The following is a 24524-nucleotide window of genomic DNA, read 5'->3' as shown; positions in this document are numbered from 1 at the left end:
AAAAATACCAGATCTTCTATGTCCTTTCAGTTTGTTTCATTCACCTGGTATATATTAGGTGGAATATAGAAGTGATAGAAGTGGGTATATGAACTTTGAGGATTAGCTGATATACCCTGGCTTAGCATTGATAGGAAAATGGGGCTCTGCATCTGTGTGACTACTATAAAATCAGCAGAACTGGAGCATAGCCACAACCTAGAGAGTTTTTGTGTGAGGGAAGGCTGACTGAAGTCCCCATAGTCTTGAAATAAATCCATGCTAGAACTGATCTGGCCTGGCACAGGAAACTCTGTAATGTGCTTTCGGTCTAGAGCACTTTGAACAGAAATTCAGGTGAACACAGAAGATCCTAAGACAAATTTTATTTTCTTAATTTTGCTTCATTTGTGCTATCATTTGACAATGCTGATCATGACTCTAGCCTTTAGAAACAACAACAACAACCAACAAAAAGGTATTAAGAGCACTGTAAAAACTGATTGAATGGTATTTTCTGTAATGTGTGTGCACACTGGCAATGTTGTAACCTGAGCCTTATAAAAGCAGCAGAAAATGTGCCTTTTCAAAATCCAGCTGTATGCAAGAAAAGATCAGAGAGTAAGCTGACTTGCTAAATTGGTTAGTTAGCTGTTTATGAAGCTCCATGGCTGTCAGTTGATATGAAATAACAAGGGCATGTGGACTAATCTGGATCATATTCTGTAATGAACCTTTCACTAATATCAGAATTGCATGTTTTAAACCATAAAGAAAACACGCACTCATTTAACATTTGGCTGCTAAATAACCATTATGTAAAAGAAATTTCAATCCAGTTCCAAAGTTGGGAAGCTGTAAATAGGAGTCAGTGGCTGGTTAAAATTACTAAAGACATGATTTTCTGCCATCATCACTGAGGGTTTGCAATAAACTTAATAGTTATAGGATTTGATTTTTTTTTTTATATATACGTTTGTTTATTCCTATAGGCCTCCACCCACAGCTGGGCTTTTCATGAAAGCTAAAGTATCTCTATGTTACTCTGCAGACTGTTTTATACTTGTGCTCTTGGAGTTGGTGATCCTGCTAGCTATGTTTCACAATCTCCATCTAAATAAGCAGTATGATATTAAACGCAAGTGAAAGATAAGTTTAGTGTTATATATTACCTAAAAACTGCTGTTCCTAGAAGTTCCCTTTCTGTATTGCAGTGGTAACAGGACAACTCTAATCTCACGGCAATATGAATATCATAGGTCAAGCTGCAACTTTTTAAAGCCACAGGTAGAAACTTCTGAGGAAGAAACAAAGTTATTTAATTCTGTATGCTTTCTTTCATAACATATTTCTTTTCCCCTCTGTATGGTTAATGGAAAACAGTTGCTTTTCTCAGAGTACCTCACAAAGTTTTAATTCCTCTCATTGGCAAAAATTCAGAGAAATACTGATATCTGGAAAGAAGCCAAAGAAAGCTTGTCTTTTAATAAAATGAAACCAAAAACCAAACACCAGAACCAAACCAAACAAAACAAAACAACAACAACAACAGCAAAAACCACACTGATATCTGAGAGGGTTTTGAGAACCTGTAGAAGTTTCACAGTGTTCTAAAGTATTTGCAGACCTCTTAGAGGAAACTGCAGATGTTGGAGTCCATATTGTTCTCAGTCTTTTCATCATTGTCCATCTTAACCTAAAAAAGCATATAATACTTATTTTCTATACACTTCCACAAGACTTCATATAGATTATTTCTCAAGCCAATCAGCATCTGGAAAGTACACGTGGAACAGCCATATCTGAGACCTTGGTATACTCTCTTGGGGACTTTTACTTGAGCCAGAACTATAATCTCAAAGTAAAGCACTGCTATTATAGATGTTGTAGTTTTCTAAGAAAGCAATGTATTTTACAATTGATATAAACCAGGACTATGAAAATTCAGTTGAAATAAATCCTTGATGATTTTTCTATGAAATTGAATGGATATTTTATTTGACACTTGCAGTAAGATGTACTAAATGCTGTTTTTTTAGAGCAAATGTGTACCTCCTTTTCTGAAATCTCTTCCATTTTAGGTTTGTCCTCTTTTCCTGGCTTCCAAAATCCATTTTCTCTTGCAAGCGATGGATTACAGAACTACTTAAAAGAACTTCTGGAATAAAATGAGCAGAGTCATTATGAACTATTAACGCCGTGCCAGTGATTTTTCCTCAGGCTTTTTGAAAATCATCTTATTGGAGAGTATTGTGGTTTTAACCACGTTACAATAGCCCTATTCTCGCTGCTCTTCAGCTTATGCATAGCTTGGCTACCTCTTGTGTAATATGGTTTAAATATGGTTAATTTGGTAATGTAATGCTAATTTAGTAGTACAATATGGTAAATGTAGCTTTATGGTTTAAATACTAAAAAGTGGTGTTGCCCCATTAAAATTAACAAAGTGATCTATGACAAGCAGTTACTGTGAGTTCAAGCAAAGCATTAATGGATATAACTGTTTGTAATTTTGTTTTATAAATAAAGATAGGGATTGCATATGCAGGCTTTAAGAAATCAAACTGATTCATCTAGAAATGTATTTATGAATGTAAATGAAAAGTTTATGAATGTAGATTAGTATAGTATAATATTGGGGGTTTGATGGATTTTTAAAATATTCAAGAGACGATCTTGAAATTACCAAAGGATTTGGTGGTTGGGGTAGAACAACCCATTTTTTGCAAATATATATACTTTTAAAATTGTATCAAATTTATGGTTGGACCAATTCAAATACTTCCTGAATATATAAATTATGAACATCTTTCTGATTGACACTGACCTTCATACTCTTGAGTTGTTTCATATTTAAGCAGGAATTCAGTTTATTTTTCCAGTTCCTACGGAAAAAAAAAGGTTTATGCAATCACTTGGTCATTTCTTTTTCTTGCAAACCACTGACCAAGTTTTCTTAAGTGTAGTAGAGACTGCAAAGTTCTGAAGTTTCTGTAAGTTAAAAAAATAAATAAATACAACAACAACAAACAACAGCAAAGTAAAGGTGAGAATCCAAAATATGGACCTCTACTTAGTCCCTTATCTATTTGGAGAGGTATCAGCTAGCTGGCTACTCAGCATGTGCAAAACTCTAAAACAGCTGAATCTGTTGCCAAATAACTATGTGGTCTGAGAAGGTCACACTGACAAAAGAGAGAAACATTTATCTGACACCTTTGAGAGAGTTTTGTTTTTTTTTGCTTATTTTGAGAATTTACAAGTGAATCTAACTCTTTTCCAGCTAGCACCAGCTACTCTGCGCTGGTGCGGCCTCACCTCGAGTACTGTGTGCAGTTCTGGGCACAACAGTACAAAAAGGACATTAAACTGTTGGAGAGTGTCCAGAGGAGGGCTACGAAGATGGTGAAGGGCCTAGAGGGGAAGACATGTGAGGAGCGGCTGAGGTCACTTGGCCTGTTCAGCCTGGAGAAGAGAAGGCTGAGGGGGGACCTCATCGCTACAACTTCCTCGCGAGGGGGAGTGGAGAGGCAGGTGACCTATCCTCCGTTATCACCAGTGACAGGACCCATGGGAAAGGTGTTAAGCTGAGGCAGGGGAAGTTTAGGCTAGACATCAGGAAGAGGTTCTTCACCGAAAGGGTGGTTGCACACTGGAACAGTCTCCCCAGGGAAGTAGTCACTGCACCAAGCCTGTGTGAATTTAAGAAGAGATTGGACTGTACACTTAGTCACATGGTCTAAACTTTTGGGCAGACCTGTGCGGTGCCAGGAGTTGGACTTGATGATCCTTATGGGTCCCTTCCAACTCGGGATATTCTATGATTCTATGATTCTAGTAACAAAAGCTTCATGAAAATGTCTAATTTTCAGCTTCCTCACCTATCTTTTCTATTGTCATCTAACAATTTCTTAAGATTCCCAGACAGCTGTTGCTCATCAAAATCTTCTGTCTTCAGGTCAGCTAAATGCTAATTTTTCAAGCACATTTGTGTGTGGTTCTTTCATCGTTGCTGTTGTTAGGTTATTCTTAGGGAAAAAAAATGCACTAAGTTGGCATTATTAATGAGACATATCAGGAAAGAAAGAGCAGAAAATTGATAGTCCATCATAGTTATTGCCACACCACGACACAAGATGAGGCAATTGAACAGTGAGATTATATTTTAATGAAAACTAGACAAAATTAAATAATGTGAACACTAAGAAATAATATGTTCAGGCACAGCTGTTTAAGCATTTGGTTAAAAAAGACTTTCTGCACCAGCTGGGAAAGCTCAGTGGTAATCCTAACAAGCCCATAACGAATGTTGTGCACGAGGGTCTCCACAGCACAGGCACTGCATGTGTGCATTGTGCTCAGTATCTCCTGTATGTTTCTAAATAAGATGGTCTTGCTTCACTAATTGTCACTGCGATGGCAACACCAGTCCCCGTAACTCGTGTTTTTATGCTGCAGTCATCTTGCTGGCTGCCTGTCTTCCTTCTTTTTATATTACAGTAGTAAAAGTTAACAGACAGAACTATATTGATTAGTCTCAGGTAGGGTTTTGACCTTAAAAGTAATTTTTTCCTTAAAGAAAAAGGTGTCTTTCCAGACCCCCTGCCACAGGTGGAGAAACTTCTGTTGCAAGCTCTGACTGGAGCCCTGACCTCTGAGTCTTCCTCCATGTTCTGTTTTACTCGAGACTTTGAGGACAATCATCTTGATGAGAGGAAGGTGGCATTAAAACTTTTCCTGATGGAAGCTCGAGGTGAAAACTGACCCACAGAATTCTCTTAAAGGGTGTTTTCAAAATGGTACTTACAGCATATATTTGATAGTATTAAATGAGTCTTTTTAACTAAAAGAGGGACCACAAAATTAAGCATCAGATGTCCTTAGGAAGAAAATCTCTTACCAGTTTTATCAGTCGTTCCTTCTGAATTTCAGTGTATTCATTACTCTGATAAACCTTGCTTTCCCAAGCAAATATTAAAAAAAAAATCACTTTTTTTTTATTTTTCCCCGCATTGGCTTAGAGTAAGAGGGAGGGTTGTTTTGCACAGGCTCTGAAATCTGAGAGTTGTGTGGGTCTCTCTCTTGCCTAGAGGGTTGTGCCATGAAAACCATGAGGAGCTGGAATGGTATGAGCTGTGCATATTCAACAAACAGGAGGAGTTTTACAGTATGGCCTAATCCTTCCTGTTTCACATTGTCTCACATGCTGCTTGAGATGTTCTTTGGCTATCTCCTGGTCCTGGATGGGAGAGCCTTTTCTAATAGTGTATCCCATGAGAATGGAAAGTTTTTTGGGCTGCTGGATATGATGTGAACCCAAGATTTTCCCGTCTACTAATTAGTAGCCAGTGAACCTCTCGCTGGGATAGTTCCTTAATCTGCAAGTGTGCAACATGTTAAGCTGAATGCTCTTTCTTGGTGTGAGTAGTATATGCTCAGAGAGGTAACAACAGAATCTAATGCAAGACAGCATCTACCTGTAAACTGGCTCTTGAGTGGGGGTTTGCCCAGATAAAGCAAATCGTTGTTTTGTTTTCAGGTCAAAAGCCAGAGTGGTTACCCTTGTGCCTATGGTAATGCAGGTCATCATGGTCAGCACTGCAGCTTAAGCCACAAGTTGGAGAAGGCTTTGTCTGAACTTACCTGCCTTCATACTCTCATGTAGCTGAACTTGAAAGAAAGGGAAGTAGTTTACATTTCTTTCATTGAGTATGTTCCTGTTACAGTTGAGGTCCCTTCTGTTTTGGTCTTGTCTCAGTTAGGGTAAGCAGGAAGAATTCAGATGTAACAAATAGTATTCACATAGATATTAATGAGTGGAAATGCAAATGTTAATACATTTTGATGGTGTGAAGGGCATCAGATCGTCCTGACAAACTAAGAGGTGAAGATCTCAAATTCTACTGTTTTGTTATTGTTGTTTGTTTTGTTGTTGTTGTTGTTGTTGTTTTGTTGTGTTTTTGAGATCCATGTTGCTGTGTGGAACATTTTATTAAGCCTGTGAAGTAAAAGAGCTTTTCAGAATAACCCAGTTAGATTTTCTCAAGCCATCAGTAAAATAAAAGTATTACTCTCTGTTGAAATAAGACATGAAAATGACAAGCTTAAGACAGAAGTTTTTTAAGGGTTGAATGCAACTAAAAATCGGGGATAGAATAATTTTCAGCAGCCAGACAACTTCAGCAGCAGTTCTATTAGAAAAATAAACATTAATATTAAAATGTCTGTCAAACTTTTTCCTTTGGATTTTCTTGATGTATTTTGATATTTCATTGCAATGATTTCTGATATGAAGAATCTGGACTTTTTTTCCTGTTTATAGATCTTTTGTGATCTTGTGCTTTTTCTTCAGATTAAGCTACTTTGATTGAATTTAAAACAAACAAACAAAAATATCAACTAAAAAAAATGACATATCTGTGCTCATTATTTTCAACATTGTTGAAAAGATTTTTGTGAATAGTAATTCTACATTCAGTGTAATAGCTAACATCAAAATAAGCAATAATATTTTTCAAGAGCTGATCACTAGTGTTCTACCTCATCTTTTAAGACTCGGGATGAATACTAAATTGGTTTTAGATGTTCAGCCAAGTGTGGACACCATAGAGAGTTACTGTCATTGATGTTTATTTTAACAGTAGTGAGGTTCTTTAGTGCTTCACCTATTAAGAGGCATCAGAGTATATGATGTGTCATAGCATGGCTTTTATACTGATTAGTTGTTGTGGGACTTTGTATAGGAAGACTAAGGCATACCACAGATAAAATGCAATTATGCCAGATACTTGACTATAAACTGATGTAATTTTTAAGAAATTGTGTTCAACTCTTATTTGTTTAAATGAGCATATTAACCACTTCACTTACATTGAGACAAAACTACATCCTAGCTAAGTGAGGATTCTTTCACTTGGGGTTTGTAATGACACGAGGTTTGTTGTCAGGTATTTGAGTTGTTACTGTATTTAAGAGCTTCCTTGTTTTCATGCTCCTAAGGCTTTTTTGAGACTCCAAATTTTTAATGATGTAAAGGTGTGTAAATGAAGCTTAAGGAAAAAATAGTCTTTTTTTTTTTTTTTCAAGGAGATAGTTTGTACTGTTAAGTCTGAAAAAGGGATTCACTTTATTTTGAATTTTAGGCAATTCTAAACAAAATTTTTCATGACTAAATCATACACCTGAATTCAGCATAAGAAGGAGTGTAAAAAAAATAAAATCCTGTTTATGAAAAAAAAAATAAAGTCCTGTTTATGCTGTGTTGAAAGAAGACACTGGGTAAGACTACATCCATAGGTTACAGTAAGCAATCATTGAGTCTGGCAAAGGTCTGTCTGCAATTGTAATGAAAAGAGTACTAACAGACCTTGTAGGAATTAAGCTGCTCAAACTTCTCTAATTTCTGTGAGCATTTGTAAAATTCCTTAATTCATCATCCATTAAAAGATGGGAGGGTTTATACTGAGGCCCAGCAGTCCCGACAATCCTCAATTTCAGATGGTGTAGTGGGTTTACATGGCAAGGTTTTGGTAGCAGGGGGCCATAGGGGTGGCTTCTGTGAGAAGAATCTAGAAGTTACCCCATGTTAGGTAAGGGCCCCGCTGCTGACCAGAGCTGAGCCAATAAGCGATGTTGTTTGCACTTCTGTGAGAGCATATTTAAGAAAGGGAAAAAAAAAATGCTGTGCCACACAGCAACTGCGAGAGAGAGAGGAGTGAGAAACAGCCTTGCAGGCGCCAACATCAGTGAAGAAGGAGGGGGAGAGGTGCTCCAGGTGCCAGAGCAGAAGTCCCCTGCGGCCTGTGGTGAGGACCATGGTGTAGCAGGGTTCCACACTGCAGCCCGTGGAGGAGATCACGCAGGAGCAGGTAACCTGGCAGGAGCTGCTGCCCATGGGGGACCCAGGTTGGAGCAGTTTGCTCCTGAGAGATGGACCCCGTGGTACGGACCCATATCTGGAGCAGTTCTTGAAGAGCTGCTGCCTGTGGGAAGCCCACGCCGGATCAGTTCGGGAAGGACTGCATCCTGTGGGAGGGACCCCACAGCACAGGGGATGAGAGTGACCGAGAAGGAGCAGCGGAGAAGAAGTGCTATAGACTGACCATAACCCCCAGACCATAACCCCCATCCCTCCATGCGGCTCGGGAGGAGGAGGTGGAAGAGGGTGGATAGGGGGGAAGGTGCTTTTGGTTTCTTTCCTTTGTTTCTCACTTCTCTAGCTTGTTACTAATAGGCAATAAATCTTACTATCTCCCTATGCTGAGTCTGTTTTGCCTGTCACGATAATTATTGAGTGATCTCCCCATCCTTACCTCAACCCTTGAGCCCTTTTCATCATATTTTCTCCCCATTCCTCTTTGAGGAGGAGGAGTGAGAGAGCAGTTGTGGTGGAGCTCAGCCGCCCGCCCGCCCGAGTAAAACCACCACAGATGGTCAACTCTTTCACACTGCTTTCCTGCCCCTAAGTCATCCATTACAGTTAGGGCACACTGCTAAAGGAAGTGAGGGAAGTGCTGTTCTGATTCTTCTGGTGCTAGCTTTGTGGACCCTTGTCAGGCAACTCTCCTTAAGCAGTTTTGTATTACATATGTTAACGATATTTTGATGTAAAAATTCATCTTTCCTACTTTTATGTCTCCCTTATACAGCTTAAGATAGAAGTTCAGGTTTGTGCAACCTTTTGCAAGCTCAGTTTCAAATTCAGGCTTACGGGAGTTTTTGTCACTTGCAAACAAGACCATATAATAAGCAATTCAAGAACAACTAGGGAAAACAAAGTGGGAGAGGAGGAGAGCGGAGTGTGAGAGCAGTTATGGACTCAGGAGTTCTGGAAAATATTTACTCTTCTGTTCATGTCTCCTCCTTGTGGTATGCACTGAAGACCCAGGCTTGCAAAAGCTTTCTCCAGCTCAGTCACTTTAATTAATGATGGAATTAAGAAGGTTACTCAAGAGAGAACAATGCAGGCTAATCTCTCCCATTTGTCCCTGAGGGCAATGTACCCTGTAGAGTTTACATTTTTTAGTGCTTTTAAGCATTTGTGATGTACTACTTCAACTAGCCTTTTAAGGCATTTTTTTTTCAGCCAAGCCTCTAGTGTTGCCCCACCCCTTTATGAATTTGAGAGCTGCATTGCAACCTTCAGTTCATTGGTTCAAAGGGTGGCTGTTTCAGGTTGGCACTGCATTAATGATTCTTTATTGTTTCTTCATCTCCTCAGTTACATTACCCCCTCATTTTTATTTTATTTTTCCTAGAGACTTCTTGGAATCTGTCATGAATTGTCCCTAACATGGTACCTGTTCAATATTGTCACTGGCTTTTAGTTGGGAACTGTTCGTCAGGCCTGCTCATTTTTTTCCCAGTTCACAAAGGAATTTCTATAAGTTTGTAGATTTGAAAGTACTTTGTCTCCCATGTAATGCCTCTTGATACAGTTTCTGCAAAAACTGATGCTTATTAAGCTCTTTTTTCAAGCTTATTAAGCTCTTTTTTCTATTTGTTCAATAATCTGAAAGACAACACAAGTGATAGTTGTCTCTAATTCTGTGCTTCTCAGAAACTTTCCTTATGGTTATTTTTCCAGACTCCAAGATAACTCTTTCAACAAAGCCACTCCTGATTGCCTACTTATTTTCACAAATTATCACATTTGCCTACCTGTTCCCCATTTTAGTGCCCAATTTTTCAATTAGACAGAGGTCTGTCCAGTCTGTTGAGGCAGACGTTTATGTTAAAGAATATGCCAGAGATGTATGTAGGCAACCAAAACTCTATTTACCCAGAATTATCTGAGATACCATCAGTCACTTTCTGCAAACAGCTGCGACTTCCTTGGATAAGAACCACTTCCTCTAGTTTCTTTCCTTGGAAGTTCCCTCCCACTACATTTCTGATGAATGAATCCCAAAATTCTTTCATATAAGTTGTAGGTTCCTTTTCCTTTTAAGGAGAAAAAAAAAATGAAATGAAAACCAGAGCTTCTACTCTCCTGTGGAAGCTACTGAGATAGCACCTAGTTATTTATGAAAGCAGCAGTCTATCTTCCATCTATATAAGGGATACTGTCAACGTACCCTGCGCCGTGCTTTTTCATAAAATGAATTCCCTGAACAGCTCTATCTGACCCCACACAGATAACCCTGCAGCAGCTCTGCAAGTGCAGTGTGGAGACCTGTTGATGCAGATCTTTTGTCCTGGGTAACCAGGACTTTTAGCCCTATGCACAGGTTACAGCACAATATTGCATTTGGAGTAGAGGGATGTGCATTGTAAGAACAGTGAGGAGAATAAGGTGAAAACATGAAGGCCTACCTACTTTGGAGCTAGTCTTAGGGCTTAATTACTAGTGCCAAGGTACACAAACACACGCTTGGGAAGCTCTCATGGAAATATCAGGCACCTGCAGCCTTTAAACATCTAAAGGATGTAGCTCGGTACCAATGAACTGCAGCTGTGGGCGTAGCACCTAATCCCTTTGTGTTTGGAGGTCTGCTGTGATACTAATTTACTCATCAATGAGCATCTTACCTAACCTCTCTGTGGCTTTTTTCATTGCTAATAAATTGAAGATAGTAATTAGATGAACCCATTCTTGTGAAATTAATTAATGCTTTTACATACTGTGTGATAAGTGATATAAAAGCATCACATCTCGCTAGTTCAACCCTTGGGTTGAAAAGATCTTTCTGGTGGTGTATCTTCAGTAGCTGAAGTGAGAACAGGATTCATGGCTGAGTAGGTATGTTGTGTTTTTTTTTTTTTTAAAGCTTATAACACGAATTGTGTAGTTAATGTGCTGATTTTATAGCTATCCCTCTACACAACACTCTTCCTCATCATTTTAAAAACAGAGCCGAACGTACTGGTTTTAAACCGATGAGGGAAGGAGGTGCAATACCCTCGGAGGGCAGCCTGGGGACCACTTGCCCTGCTCCTTCGCCATGGATTTGTGAAGCCTTCAGTTTCCTCCCCTTCCCCTCCCGTGTGGGGGCCGCAGCTCAGCCCTGCCTCCCGCAAATTCCGGCCTCCCGCTCACGCCCCGCTCCGTGGTGGTGCCAGGCGGGGGGGGAGGAGGACGAGGGCAGGGCAGGGGCTCGGGGAGGCGCTCAGGAGCCGCCGCAGGTCGCTCGCCCCGCAGCGTCCTGGGGTTGCGCGGAGGCGGCGGCGCTGGCAGCGGAGCCCCGGGATCCCGGTAAGGAGGGGGGGCTGCGGGTGGGAGCCTTTTCTTGCCTGCCCTTTGAAGGCTGCTGCGGTTTGCTCGGGTGCCCTGCGGCACTGCGAAACGTGGCTCCGGCTGCTGCTTCCTCCTAGCGGCTCCCGCTGCAGTGGGGCCCCGGTGGCCTGAGCCGCTCCGCATCCCTGGCGGGCTCCGGAGGGGAAGGCAGAGCAGAGGCGCTGCTCCTCCCTCCCCCGGCCGGATATATAGTATCAAACCCAAAAGGGGAGGAGAGGTTGAGGTTCGTAATTTTTTTTTCCGCTCCTTCCCCCCCCCTTCGTTCGCTGGGAGTTGCTTGCGTGCTAAGGGAGGGGGGGGCAGCGGACTGGAGACGCGAGTTCGTCGGAAGGGCGGTAATTGAAGGTAACGACCCGTCGCGGGGCATGGGGAGGAAGCAAAAATAATAATGAAAAAAACAAGAAAAAGAAATGAGGTGGGGGAGAGGACGAGGAGGCCACGCTGCGGGAGGGATGGTGCCGCTCAGGAAGCGGGGAGGGCGGTGGGGCCGGGCCGGCTGCAGCTCCAGAGGGGCCGGGCTGGGAGCGTGGCCCCCGGCGCCGGGCGATGCCCCGGGGGGAAGCGGCGGCACTGGCCCGTCCCTGCCCAGCCGATGCCTCCGCTTCTCCCTGGGAAAGTTAAAGGCGGAGGGCCAGCCCTATGAATGAGGAGCGTGGTGAGAGGTCCCTGCGCTGCTTTGCCCTGGGTAGGGGGTAACCCGAAGTGCGATGTTACAGCCCCCCCATGCACACCGCCCAAAAAAAGGGGAAAATCTAATGCGATTCGAGGGGAGGGTTGTCTTGTTTTCCCTGTTATTAGGCCCTAGATTAAAAAAAATATATATAAATGGGCGTAGTATTAGCAGTTGTATGAAGAGGTCTGGTTATTCCAAGCCTTGGTGCTGTTTCCTATCTCTTGATTGGGAAATTACTGGATAGATCATGGCACCACAAAGATTTAACCCAATTTTTGTTGCAGGATCCTGTGAGGATATCCTTAGTTTTCTAGAAACTAGACACGTGACCTTGTCTCATACAGTCCTTTACAATAATGTTGTTACTCAGAACAATTTTGCTTTATATGTTTGCCTTGGAGCCTTTTAAGGGCATAACTAGAGACACAAATAACTAATGACAGACCATTATCTTGCAGTGGGAAGCAATGAAACTAAATGGGAGCTGATTCACCCAGAAATACTATGCCATAGGTTCAGTCAAATGATTGGTTTTTCTTTTTGCCTTATTTTTGATGCCAGTAAAGGTTATTATTAGGTTGGTGAAATCTAGTCCAAAATTCATATCTTCTCTAAGTCTGATTTGTTTGAATTTGTATTGAAGTAAGAATAAAATTGAAATAGGATGTGATCCCAAAGGTATAACAAAATGCATAGCCTTTCAGAAGCTTTTGATCCAAAAGCCCACATCTCTTTACAGAATAACTTTCTGTGTGAGCTGGTATTCTGGAAACTTTCACCTCTCTTTGATAAGAAGCTGATGGCAGTTCAGAGAGATGCTACTGGAGTTCTTCTGTTGCATCTACTGTATCAAAACAATCATAATTTTCTGCTTACCTGTAATGTTCTTAAATAGAAAAGTGCAAGTTTTGTTCTTGACTGTATAATGTACTCATCTTCTCTTTAAAGCAATTACATAGCTGAAAAATTACAGATAGTTGCTTTATAGGAGTTGTAGAATCCCTGTTATGATTTAGTGCTTTAATCTCCATTTCTTTAATCTTTCATTTGATAAACTACAGTTCTGTAGAAACAATATTTTAAAAACTTTTCCTTATGTGTTTTGGGGTGTTTTTCTAGATTAAATTCTTCAGAATTATGTAGGTGATGAGAATAGAAGACTTGGGTGAGGGAAGGATGGGGAGAACTGCACTCATTCAGAGGTATCTGAATTAAACATGAAGCAATAGCAGATTTAGGCTAACCTTTCACTATATTTAGAGGATGTTGATGGATGCATCTGATATTGTAACAAAGCTGCAAATTTTTTCATTTCTGCCAATTTGGATTTCAGTTCTAATCCCTATTAATGTTTGTTTAGATTAGTGGTGAGGAAATTGAGTTCTAAGAGTGCTTAATGTCTTGAAGATCGTGTAAGAAAAGTCTGAGTAAATAAAACTTTTGTAACATGTCATCTTGGCAAAAAAAAAAAAGACTGTCATAAAGGTGGTAGGGAATGGCTTGCTAACAGAAGCATAAAATTAGCAGCTCTGTCAAGGCAGCTTAGATAAACTTCCCGTGTTTTACTCAAAGTCAGTTCAGATCTGGATCATTGGCAGGGCAGAGTGGGTGGCTGGTGAGCTGTGGGCTTGCTGGTATGAATGTAAGTGATGGCAGGGTGGAAGGAATGTGGCAGGGAGTATAGATAATATCACCAAAAGCAGAGAGACTGACATTTGGTCTGCATGCTACAGTGGGGGAAAATTAATGAGCAGCTGATTTCTTCAGTAATCTCTCTGCTGCTGCTGATTTCAGTTCCTGTAGCAGAGTGTAGATCCTTTCTCCAGTTGGGCAGTCTGCAATGTTAGACTGTCATTGTAGGAAACTTTTCATTCTTTTACATTCCACATAGGAAGTTGCAAATCCTTATCACTTAGCAGTTTGTTTGTTTTTCCCCAATGGCAGATAACTTTGCTATTTCCAGTGGATGGATCATGTAAATGATGGTATACTGAAGAAGGAAAAAATACATGTTTTGAAATGGGAAAGGGAGGAAAGACCCAAGTTTCTTGGTGTTACCACAGATGTGAATAGTTTAAAGAAGCTGAATAGTTTATAGAAGCTGAAGGGTGGTAGAAAGTAACACTGGTCCAGGGGAAACCCTGCTGATGAGTGATTATCTAACCTGGGGATTATTGCTTGCTGTATTGTTTGGTTTTGTTGTGTTTGTAGGGAGATGTTGGGGATAGTCATAGTGTTGCTCTATAACTGTGCTATTATCCCATTATCACTATTAAAAACTATAGTGTTCTTATTCCCTAAGGCTCCTGGGTCCACAAAGGAGGCTTAAGAAACAAATTTGAATGTAACAAAGCTGTCCAATAAAATTAACACTATCTAAGTTATTAGCAGTAGATCATGGAAAGAGTCAGGCATCTACAGACATACCTAGAAGTAATTGTTGATTGAAGCATGTTCACTTCCCTGGCACACAATGTTATTATGCAAAGGCAGTTCTTGCCTGGGAGCAGTTCACCTGCATTAATATGAGACTGTTGCTGGAGGTCACAAATACTTGTCTCTCAACAAGGTGAAGGGTGAGGTTCAGTGGTCATTTTAAATTACCACAAACATGGACTACTGCCAGAGGGTCAGCCTGCCTGCCTCACCTCTGGCTACACGTTCCTGATCTCTCACTTGTGCTGATACTATAATTTGTGGCCAAATGCAAATCCGTTCTTGTTGCTGTTGGCTTGGTTTTCAGTTGGATGAGTTCCTGGGTCTGACTCCATGTGTGACAGAAATGCACCAAGGAGTCAGCAGAGACATGCAGATGGGGGAAGAGCAGGCTGATCCTCATGGTACTCAGTAGGAATCCCATTAGTGCCAGGTTAAAAAGATGATGGCACTGCAGTATAATGAGCTCACCCAGTGCCATGTTAACACTTTTGCATGCCTTCCAGATTAGATTTGGTTTTTATCTGGCCAATTAGGAGAGTGAGAAGTACTTGTCTGCCTCTAGTCACCTGCATAGACATACTCTGGGAGAGACTGTTGAAACTAAAAGAGGAAATTTGAAAGACAAAAGGTTATTTTAAATACCTGCACCTTTGAAGAAGGTGAGGCCTTACTCTGGCTTGCTAAATAAACATTGCCCCCCTCTGCAAAGGATTTCAGTCTCTGGATTTCGGTTTTGGGTCAGTTCTGCCACTGTTGTTTCCAAATCTACCTATGTTAAATTTAAATCGCAAACTACTTTAGTGACAGTCTGGTTTTCTTGTTCTGTGTTTGTATACAGCCTGTACTAACAAGGTTCATGTTTGTGGTCTACGATGGTCATTTTATCAATGATGATCACAGCCATAGAAGCAGTCACGGGGAAGCATGACTCTAGTTTGCTCTCTCTTGTGAGGTATCCTGGACTTCTGCAAATCAGTTCCCATGGACAGTTGTGTACTGCCACCATAGGTCACCTTCCACCCATCAGCATCACAGCCCTCCTTGATACACAGCTATAGCTGGCAAAACTTCATTTTCATTTGCTTTCACAGTGAAGTTTATATTACAGTGAAGCCAATAACTCATGTTTTTAACGCCTTCTGATGTAGCCTATTTATTTTTAAACTCTTATCCAAAGAGTGCTTTCAGGCTTCCTTTAGAAAATATAATTGTTTTTGGGTGATGTACTTATACGGATCACAGTGTCAAAATTACAGCTAATTAGGTCTTTGCACAGTAAAATAGTCAATAGTAGGAACTTGTGTGTAGGCATATAATTAATGCTCTATTGCTAATTATTGGAGGCTGGAAATCCCCTTTCCCTCAAATCTTTGGATACATTGTTTTTTGTTAAAGTGTGATGCATATTAAAGGTTTGGCAAAAATACCTGTAACTTTACTGTAATTGCATTCAGTTCTAAGCTTATATTAGCTGCCTTTTGCAGGAGTTGCTTGTACGTGTGTTTTTCTTTGTGTGTACCTATGCTTAGACAGTTACTAGAGACTGGAAATTACATAGGGCTCTGTTTTTATATCCATGCTAACAGGAAAAGATACCTTGTGCCACAGAAATTAGCTATTGTGTATAACTCCATTTTCTGCTTACTGACAGTAAATGTGGAGCAGCTGTACCCATAAGAGATGCATATTATAGGTTTTCCTAATACGTAATTTCATTTTTTAATCCATTATGCCAGTATCTGCCACCTATATATGTTCCTTTCAGAAGCAGTGAGTTGTTCTATAGGGGTTAGCAGAACAAACACAAAGCCTAATGTCTGGTTAATGCATGTAAGAGGGACAGGACTGGTCACAAACCTGAATGCTTACCATCTAACGCTTAATTTCTAATGCTGCCTTCAAGCCTTGCCTTATCCAAGCCCAGAAACATAGTTTATCGTCCACAAAGGTGAGTGGCAATTTTACTGCTGTGTACTTCAAAATACATATGTTTATGACTTCAGGTTTGAAATGTTTGTCTACCTTTATAGGAAACTCTTTTTTCACAACTGTTTCTATTATGCAATATAAAGTTGGGAAGAAATAGGAAGGTAAAAAAAAAATGGGGGGGAGGTTGGGGTTGACCTTAAAGTAACTAGAAAACCTGTTGACTGTAGGAAAGAAAGGTTCCCCAGTTTCATTGTTTATCCCATAAAGAAAGTGGAGTTATTTTGCAGTAGATGGTTCAGGAGGGCTTTTTCTTATATAGGGGACACTGAACATAAATACACCTTAGTGTCACTATAGTCTCTAGAATATTCCCTCAGAAACTATCTTGATACTGTGAATGAAATTATGGAAGTGTAAATTGATTGAAACTTTGTAAACAATGCTATAGATAGAAAATAAGGGAAAGATTCTCATCAAGGTATACAATTATAATGTTTAAAGAAATAGAAAACAAAAATAAGAGCTGTTCTGAAATTATATCAAACAGATCTGGTTCTGAGGAAAATCTGAAGAGCAGAGACACTATGTAGAAAAGGTGCCATCCCTTTAAAAGACCATAATTCCTACAATACACCTTAGTAAATCCTGAAAGAGAGATTCTTAATTTATTCATAAAATGTGTGGATATTAACAAAGCACAGAAGTTTTCTAAAAGGTTCTTTGAGATGAGTGTACTGTGGAGTTAACAATAGGCTATACAAATTGGTTTGATAGTAGCCAAACCTGGTACAATTTAATGGTTCATCAGTTGTATATGAATTTGCCTGAGTCATCTTTATAGGTAACTGTGATGCCTCAAACAAGAGGCATCTCATTACAACTGACTTAACTGTTGGTGTGCTACAACTGATGCGATGTGCAGAAAATGACAGCCTCAAGCCAGCACTGTTTACTCACTAGTAGCGAGTCTCCCAAAGCTCAAGTAATGGAGAAGTTGTAGCTGCACTTGTTGGCAGTTTTGGTCAATTACCCAACGCTGATTTGGAAACTTCCTTTTCTTTTACTGTTCCCATTGCCATGTGAACGAATTTTTACCATATCTCTCTGTTTTGAGATTTGATGTGAGTAATTGTGCATCTGAGTTTTCTTCTCAACTGCAGTATCACTCTAAGTAATGACACAAGGTTATTTACCTCTTGTGGAAAATTTGTTAGGTTGTGCAGGATTTTGTTCTTCATTCTGCAGAAACATTGAGGTAAGGTGTGGTCTCACCCATTGCCAAGGCATTCAGAAGCAAGAGCAGATGGTTTTCAGCAGAGGTCTAAAGGAAGTCAGGTGTTTGTGTCTAGGTTCAGCGCTGGAGTGTTAATGGATGATCATTTTTAGATGTCTTCCTTCAGCATGGTCAGAAGTGACACATATTCCAGAAGCGAAGTGGTCATGATCTACAGTGAATATCCACAGTGCTGTACTGGCTAAACCAGCAGATATGCCCACTCTGTGCCAGGTCCAGCAAACACTGGGGTTTTGTGGCTCCTGTCAGATCATCATCCAGCTGGTCTGCTTGCATTAGTGGCTTGCAATAGGGAGGGCTTCTGTAGTGAGGCAGAGGTCTGGAGGTGGGATGAAGAATGTGAACAAGTGCACTTTGCTGGTCCTATCCTGGCTCTGTGGCAGCTGGTGAGGTCAGCTGCTGCTGGTTTTCTCGAGTGAGGCAGGGAGAGAAGAGGTGGGGAATTGCTTTCTCTGCCAGCATCCTGCTGAGACAGTAGAACAGCGGAGCCAGGGGCTGCTGCAAATCTTTTCAAAACCATCTGCTTTTACCACCTGTCATTGCTTATTCACAAACATGTGATATTATTTGGAATTAGTTTTATACTTAAAGATTTTTAATACGAAGTACATTTCTTCTGAAATTCCCTCATGATATGTCCATAGCTCTAGTAGGGGGCTTTAGAAGTGTGCTCTCTTGAGGTAGTGGGAGGGAGGAAAGGGAAAGGATAGAGAGAGAACTTGTGTGCTCAACTTAAAACTCCTTCTGATGTTGTTCTTGCTCACAGTACCATGAATGGGACTTATTTGTGTTATCAGCTGTTCTGAAATGGATGTATGATTTTATTTAAAGATAATTTAAAGGACAGTTTCCAGGGTGAAAGAAAATGTGTTACAGAAACAGTCCTTGGCAAAATCTCCATTGAATGCACTGACATCTGCTGTTTTGCTGCTTCTAGCTTTATGTTGGGGGAGCATGACAGTTCAGGGAGTGCTTCTAATTTGTCTTTGGCTACTGAATTGAATGTCATTGCTGTAAAGCATCCAAGTCCTTTGTTGGACAAAAAAATATGGAAAGACTGAGTCCATTGGTCCCCAGATCATAAATAAGCCACCCAAACTCTAATGTATTTACATTTCTAAATTGAATGTGACAGAATTATACCCTAGACATCCCTTGCTTCGTACAACTGCATCCTCTGCTTTACTTCTGATCCTGCAGACAGCAAAGAAAGATTTTTTGCTTTTCTGATAAAAGATCTGTTTCTGTAAACCCAGAGCTCTGATAACCATGTAGTCTAATGTTGCATGCAGTAAATTCCACTTCTGTGACTATATCTAGGTATTAGTTTAGCTCTTTACATGCCCTATGATTCTTTCTCCAGTAATGTACGTTATTGCTTTGATGTGGTTCTGTTTGTACTTTCCTATGGAGTCCTTCAGTTTGTCATTTGCAGGAAGAAGTAAAATCTCAGATCAAGATGTTACAGACATTGAATGACCCTGTCTTATACCAGTAACCTTTTTAAAGAGACCATTTCTTCTATATCTAAATACTCCAGAACAAACTAAGTTTATATGCTCCTAGTATAGCATAAAATATCAGTAATCCTCTCTGCCTTTGTTTTCATTTGAAATAATCTTGATGAGACAATTTCAGAGAAGCAGAGTACCGGGGTGTTTGTGTCATGCTCTATTGTACACTTCAAAACAATCATTAAATCTTGTACATAGGTAAAGTAGTTAAAGGTTTTCCACTGAGTTCACAAGTTTCGGGTTCTTCTGATAACCAGTGACTTTGGCCATAAAACCATGTAGTTTTGATTTTTTTTCATCGTTCTTACATTTCTGTTTAGTGGTTGTTGCCTTGCCCCACATCTCATCAAAGCAGCCAATGTGCTGCTACATGCTTGAATTCAGGACAGGCTGAATCTTCTAAATATATTGATTTGATGGGAGACATGGGATCTTGATGTCTTTTCTTCCTCATCTCCCTTATTTCCTAATGACTGTATTATCTCCCAGTCACTTTTTTGTTCCTTTACCTAGTTCTGCCATCAATAAGCTGACAGAGGAGATGAGAAGGCTAATTGTTCTTAAAGACTGATTTTTGTCAGATGTATGGCTTTGCCTTCATTTTGGCCTATTGCTGACCCATCATTGCTATGTGATATCTGGCAAACTGCTAGCTATATATTAATCCCTGTCACTCAGAAAAGAATTTAACCTATCTCCACCATGTTCTGAAGTATCTTGGATTTATGTTAAAACCAATGCTTTACAGGCACCTGGCTCAAATCCTGTGCATTGCTCTTTGCTACAGGGTCCAAGTTAGTTGATATGAGGAGAAAAAATGTTCAGTTCCTGCTTCCTCAGTGCCCAATATATAGGACAGTGTTTTGGTCCAGCATTTTTTCTGGTGAATTACTTGTAATGGGTCAAATACAACTGATGTGCAAGCATTTCTTTATTTGTGAAGGGTAACACTGAATCCTCTACCACTGCTTTTGCTAGCTCAAGGGTTTTCAAGAACTGATTAGACATTGTTTACAGCTGATGAACTCTCCACACAGAATTTTCAGCAGGCAACTTCAGGGATCAGATGAAACTATATGCTTTCAAGATGAGATAAATTTAAATATGAGGTTTCTGAGCTCTACCAACACAGTGATACTGGTAAACCAATGATATATGCAAAACTAGACTCTGATCTGGTAGCAAGGCAGTAATGTTATATAGCTGCATTAGCTGCTCATACTACCACACCCAGGCATGGGGGGAAGGTCTTACTTCTCAGGTTCCTCTCAGAAAACCTATGACTATTGTTATAGTTACTGTAGCTTTAGTTTTCAAGTAATACATGACTGTATATTTCAACAATCACCTTTTTGCTGGTCAATCATAAACAGGGTGATATTTAATTCTGAATACATTTGTCATCTGTTCTAAAAGGCTAGGTTTTCTTCAGATCTGACGCGTAGGAGGATATTGTTTTGTGACTGCCTCTGCCTTGCTTCTGAAGTTAAATACAACTTCTCAGTTTTTATGGTAATAGGCTGGCATGTATAACTGTTGTTCATGCTGAAAATTGGATAGTCATGTTGAAAAGTAATATGCAATGCCAGAGTTTCCATCACTAGATTGAGTCCTTGAAGATGGGCAAGTTCTTGCCTTCTGAAACAACATAATCTGCATTTATCAAACCATGTACTCTAATTCTCACTGATGTTTAATTTCCATAGCAACCTATGTAGCTCTTCCTCTGGAAGATGAAGTGAGGTGATCAGGAGCCCTTTGTAGGAACTTGTCTCTGATCCAAGGTTCATGTGTTCAAAATGTGACAATACAGTCACAATACTGTAAAAGTAAAGCTATCTTTTGTTAAATGACAGGGTGCCTTCAAAGAGAGTAGTTCTCTTATTTTCCATCTACACCTAATGTGACTAATGTGATTGTGACTGTGAGCCCTTAAACTGCCATACAGACAAAAGTAGAATTATAGAAGCTGGTATCATATAACTCCTAGATTTATAGCAGCAAACTCGTGGGTAAGAAGAGTAAGCTAAACTTATTATGTCTGATGGATAGATATGAAGAAGATAATAGGATTTTTTTCCACAGTATGCATGTGAGCCTTTGTCTGCTGTAAACATGTTTTCAATGTGTCCTCTACATTGTCACCCTAGAGTTACATCAGCACCATTAGATGCTTTTCTCTTTAGAAATTTGTACAAATATTACTCCATACTTCTGGTTCATTTATAAGTCTAAATGGCACCTCCTTGCATTCCTTTTCTTTGTCTTTGAAATTCTTATCTGCTATGTGCAACCTTGTGTACTGTCCATGTAAAATATAGTGCCTAAAAATTTTGGTTTGAGAAAATTTCAATCTAAAGTGCTCCTAATTGCTGGAAGTACTTTCCTTTAAATTTATTATATAAAAGGCTTAAATGTTCACTGACACATCCCATAGGTAGCTGTTCTGTATTCTGTACAGTGTGGTACCAAAATCTTATCAAATCAGAACTTCCTATTTATATCAACCACATGTATTTATATCAGTTGCATGTATTTGACACTTGTTTTGAAGTGAGAAGGTTCAGGAAGATTAGGAAGAGGAAAGTACATTAAGAATAAAGTGTGATGTAAAGGTCATACTTCATTGCCTTATTTTTTGAAGTGCCATATTTTCCATACTTCATTTTTGCAGCCCTTTCACTAAGAGTTATGTCTCCAATCAAGCTCATTACTATGTCCAGTTTGAAAAATTTCCATCCTTTCTTTAAAAAGCAACTTCTGAAAGAATCTGACTTAAAAAAAAAAAAAGCTAAAATATATATGCTTTCTGCTTCCTTTGTCCTCTGATGCATGGGTTGTAAACCGACAACTATAAAAGCCACTTCTGTGTTGAGCATTTCTTCCTTGTTTAAATCAGCTCTTCAATATATTGCAAAAAATACCTTTATAGTGTTAACAGGGGTACAAGTGCTGGTGTCCTGGTGTAATTTTAATGTTTAGCCTAATATATCTTCACCAGAATTTTGTGATATGAGAACAAAATATACTGGGTCACAGCTGAACTGTCTGTATCATCTTGAGACTGTTTCCTGCAATAACACATTGGTTTTATTGACTTCTAAGTTTACTTCATCTGTGCTTTGTGTTTGCTCATATGTTCACTGGAGATGTGCTTTTCCCATCTAGTAGGGTGGTATTAGTACTTGAAAGCAAAGGGAATGTAGTAAAGAACCCAAGTAATAATCTCCAGTGCAAAGAGAAAGTGGAAATCAGGCAATATGATAGGCTTCAAGTCACAGATATAGAGGTCTGCCAGTGCACCACATGCTGGATGAAGAAGAGAAAGGTAGTGCTTTGCACCTGTGTATCCCACTTTACTGTGAGCAATAAGTGTGATCTTTAACCAAGTATAAATGCACTGTCTTAACATGTGGTAGAAAGGGCTCGTCTTCTCTTGTTCTCACTTAGCACTGGTTGTTGGAACAGCACAGCTGGGATTTGTTGGAAGATGTCTGTCTGGAAGGCAGTGTCATAGTGAATATTTGGATCCTCTTGAATCAGAAGAAAGCAGGGAAGAGTCTGCAGCAGCAGGTCATAGGTCCCTGGTGAATTAGGTTTGTAAGGATATGTAGAAGTCTTGTCTTGAACATTCAAGAAGTTTATCTCACAAGTTTATCAAGGCAACAGTGCAATCTCTAATGTCAGTGAAAGGAACTTAGTCAGGAACTTAGTCAGTTTCCCTTCTTCCCCGAAGGGAACATCCTAGAAGAATCCAAATGAAACCTGATAATTTTAGTCCTGTTAAGCAAGTATGAGCTCATGTCAGAACTGAGAGCTATTCTTCTTCATTCCTCCAGTTACTTCAGAGATACTGTTAAGGGTATGATCAGAAGTTTTCTTTGTACAGTGGTGTTTCATAGCTTTCTGTTCTCCCTTAATCAGTATTTGGAGCTCTAGTGATCGGGAGATTTGGGTTCTCTTCTTTCCAATATCACTGTCTGCTTGTGAGAAGTACTTACTACTAGATGGTTGCTCATTAGGACTAGGGACAAGAGCACTTTCATATTTTAAAAGGATGAGATGAGGATAAATACCATGTTCTCAGCACCCAAGTGATGTGGAATTGAGCATATAGGCAAGAGATTGCTAGAATGGTAATGTGGCCCACTGAGTGAAAGGCATGATAAATTTCTATTCCAAATATGGTTTTGTAGAAAAACCATATTTGCCTAAAAGAACATAATCTAGCACTGCCACTCAAGAAGTAAAATACTTTATTCTTCAGAACTACTTAGAAAAACTGACTGTATTCAAATCCATCAGGATGGATAGGATTTAAGCTAGTGTGCTGAAAGACATGGGTGATGTAATTGCAATGCAGTACTTCATGAAAAAAAATCGCAGAGAGGTCTCTGAAGGTTAGAAATAGGCTATCATTTCACTCATGTTTAAGAAGAGTAAGAAGGAGAATCCAGGTAGCTATAGGACAGTCAGCCTTACCACAATCCTTGGAAATATAATGAATTGCATCTGTAGGGAATTTCCTTCCAAACATTTGAAGGATGAGAACGTACATCTGGGTTAGCTGTTCACGGTCACCAAGGGCAAGTCATGTTTGACCAACTTGAGCGCCTTTTTCAATGAAATGAGGGGATGTCAGTGGATATAGCATTTTCTGACTGACTTAAGCAAGGTGTTTATTTTCCCTCTTGATAGGACAAAAAGGAATGTCCTCAAGTTGCTCCAGGGGAGGTTCAGGTTGGAAAATGAGAAATTTCTCCTCAGAAAGAGGAGTTAGGCATCTGAATGAGTTGCCCAGGGAGATGGTGGAGTTACTGTCCCTGGTGGTGTTTAAGGAAAGGCTGGACACGGTGTTTAGAGATGTGGTTTAGTGGGCGATATTGGTGGTAGGGTGATGGTTGGACCAGATGATCTTGGAGGTCTTTTCCAACATTAATGATTCTATGATCTCTCACTGAGGAAGTTTTGGAAGTATGGGTTGGAGGGTGTAGATTGTTAAATGTATTGAAAAATGACTGGATAGCTGCATTTCAAGGGTAGCCATCACTAGCTCAGTGTCTCATTAGAGATCAGTAACAAGTGGCCTGCGAGGCATTGGACCAGTAGTGTTGTCTCTAGAAATTACCTAGATGGTGAGATAGAATATACCCTGAGAAAATTTTTAGATCCAGTTACAATGGCAGGAGAGACAGTTTAATACACCAAGTGGTAGAAATTCAATTCAGCTAGACTGTGAGAGACCTGAGCTGACTGAAATCCCATGAAGGGCAAGTGTCAGGAGGATGGAGCCAGGCTCTTCTTGGTGACATCCAATGATAGGACAAGGGGCAATGGGTGCAAGCTGGAACATAGGAGGTTCTGCATAAATATGAAGGAAAACTTTTTTTTTTTTTTTACAGTAAGGGTGACAGAACACTGGAACAGGCTGCCCAGGGGGGCTGTGGAGTCTCCTTCTCA

At 40.0% G+C, this 24524-nt stretch overlaps 1 protein-coding gene across 2 annotated transcripts in view; it reads left to right on the top strand.

Annotated features, from left to right (window-relative positions):
• The first annotated feature begins 11032 nt into the window (after nucleotides 1-11032).
• The window catches only part of FAR2 (fatty acyl-CoA reductase 2), a 164238-nt gene continuing 150746 nt past the window's right edge, over nucleotides 11033-24524 (top strand). Inside the window, exon 1 of one of the 2 annotated variants that reach the window (XM_035550927.2) lies at nucleotides 11033-11173. The gene's annotated coding sequence lies outside the window, so the exon portion shown is untranslated. Of the gene's footprint in view, nucleotides 11174-11295; nucleotides 11561-24524 lie in introns of those variants that run through there. The other variant, XM_035550928.2, reaches the window with a different exon arrangement.

Source organism: Cygnus atratus, chromosome 1 (genome assembly GCF_013377495.2).
Source record: "Cygnus atratus isolate AKBS03 ecotype Queensland, Australia chromosome 1, CAtr_DNAZoo_HiC_assembly, whole genome shotgun sequence".
Lineage (NCBI taxonomy): Eukaryota > Metazoa > Chordata > Aves > Anseriformes > Anatidae > Cygnus > Cygnus atratus.
This window is presented reverse-complemented; position numbering and strand designations above follow the sequence as displayed.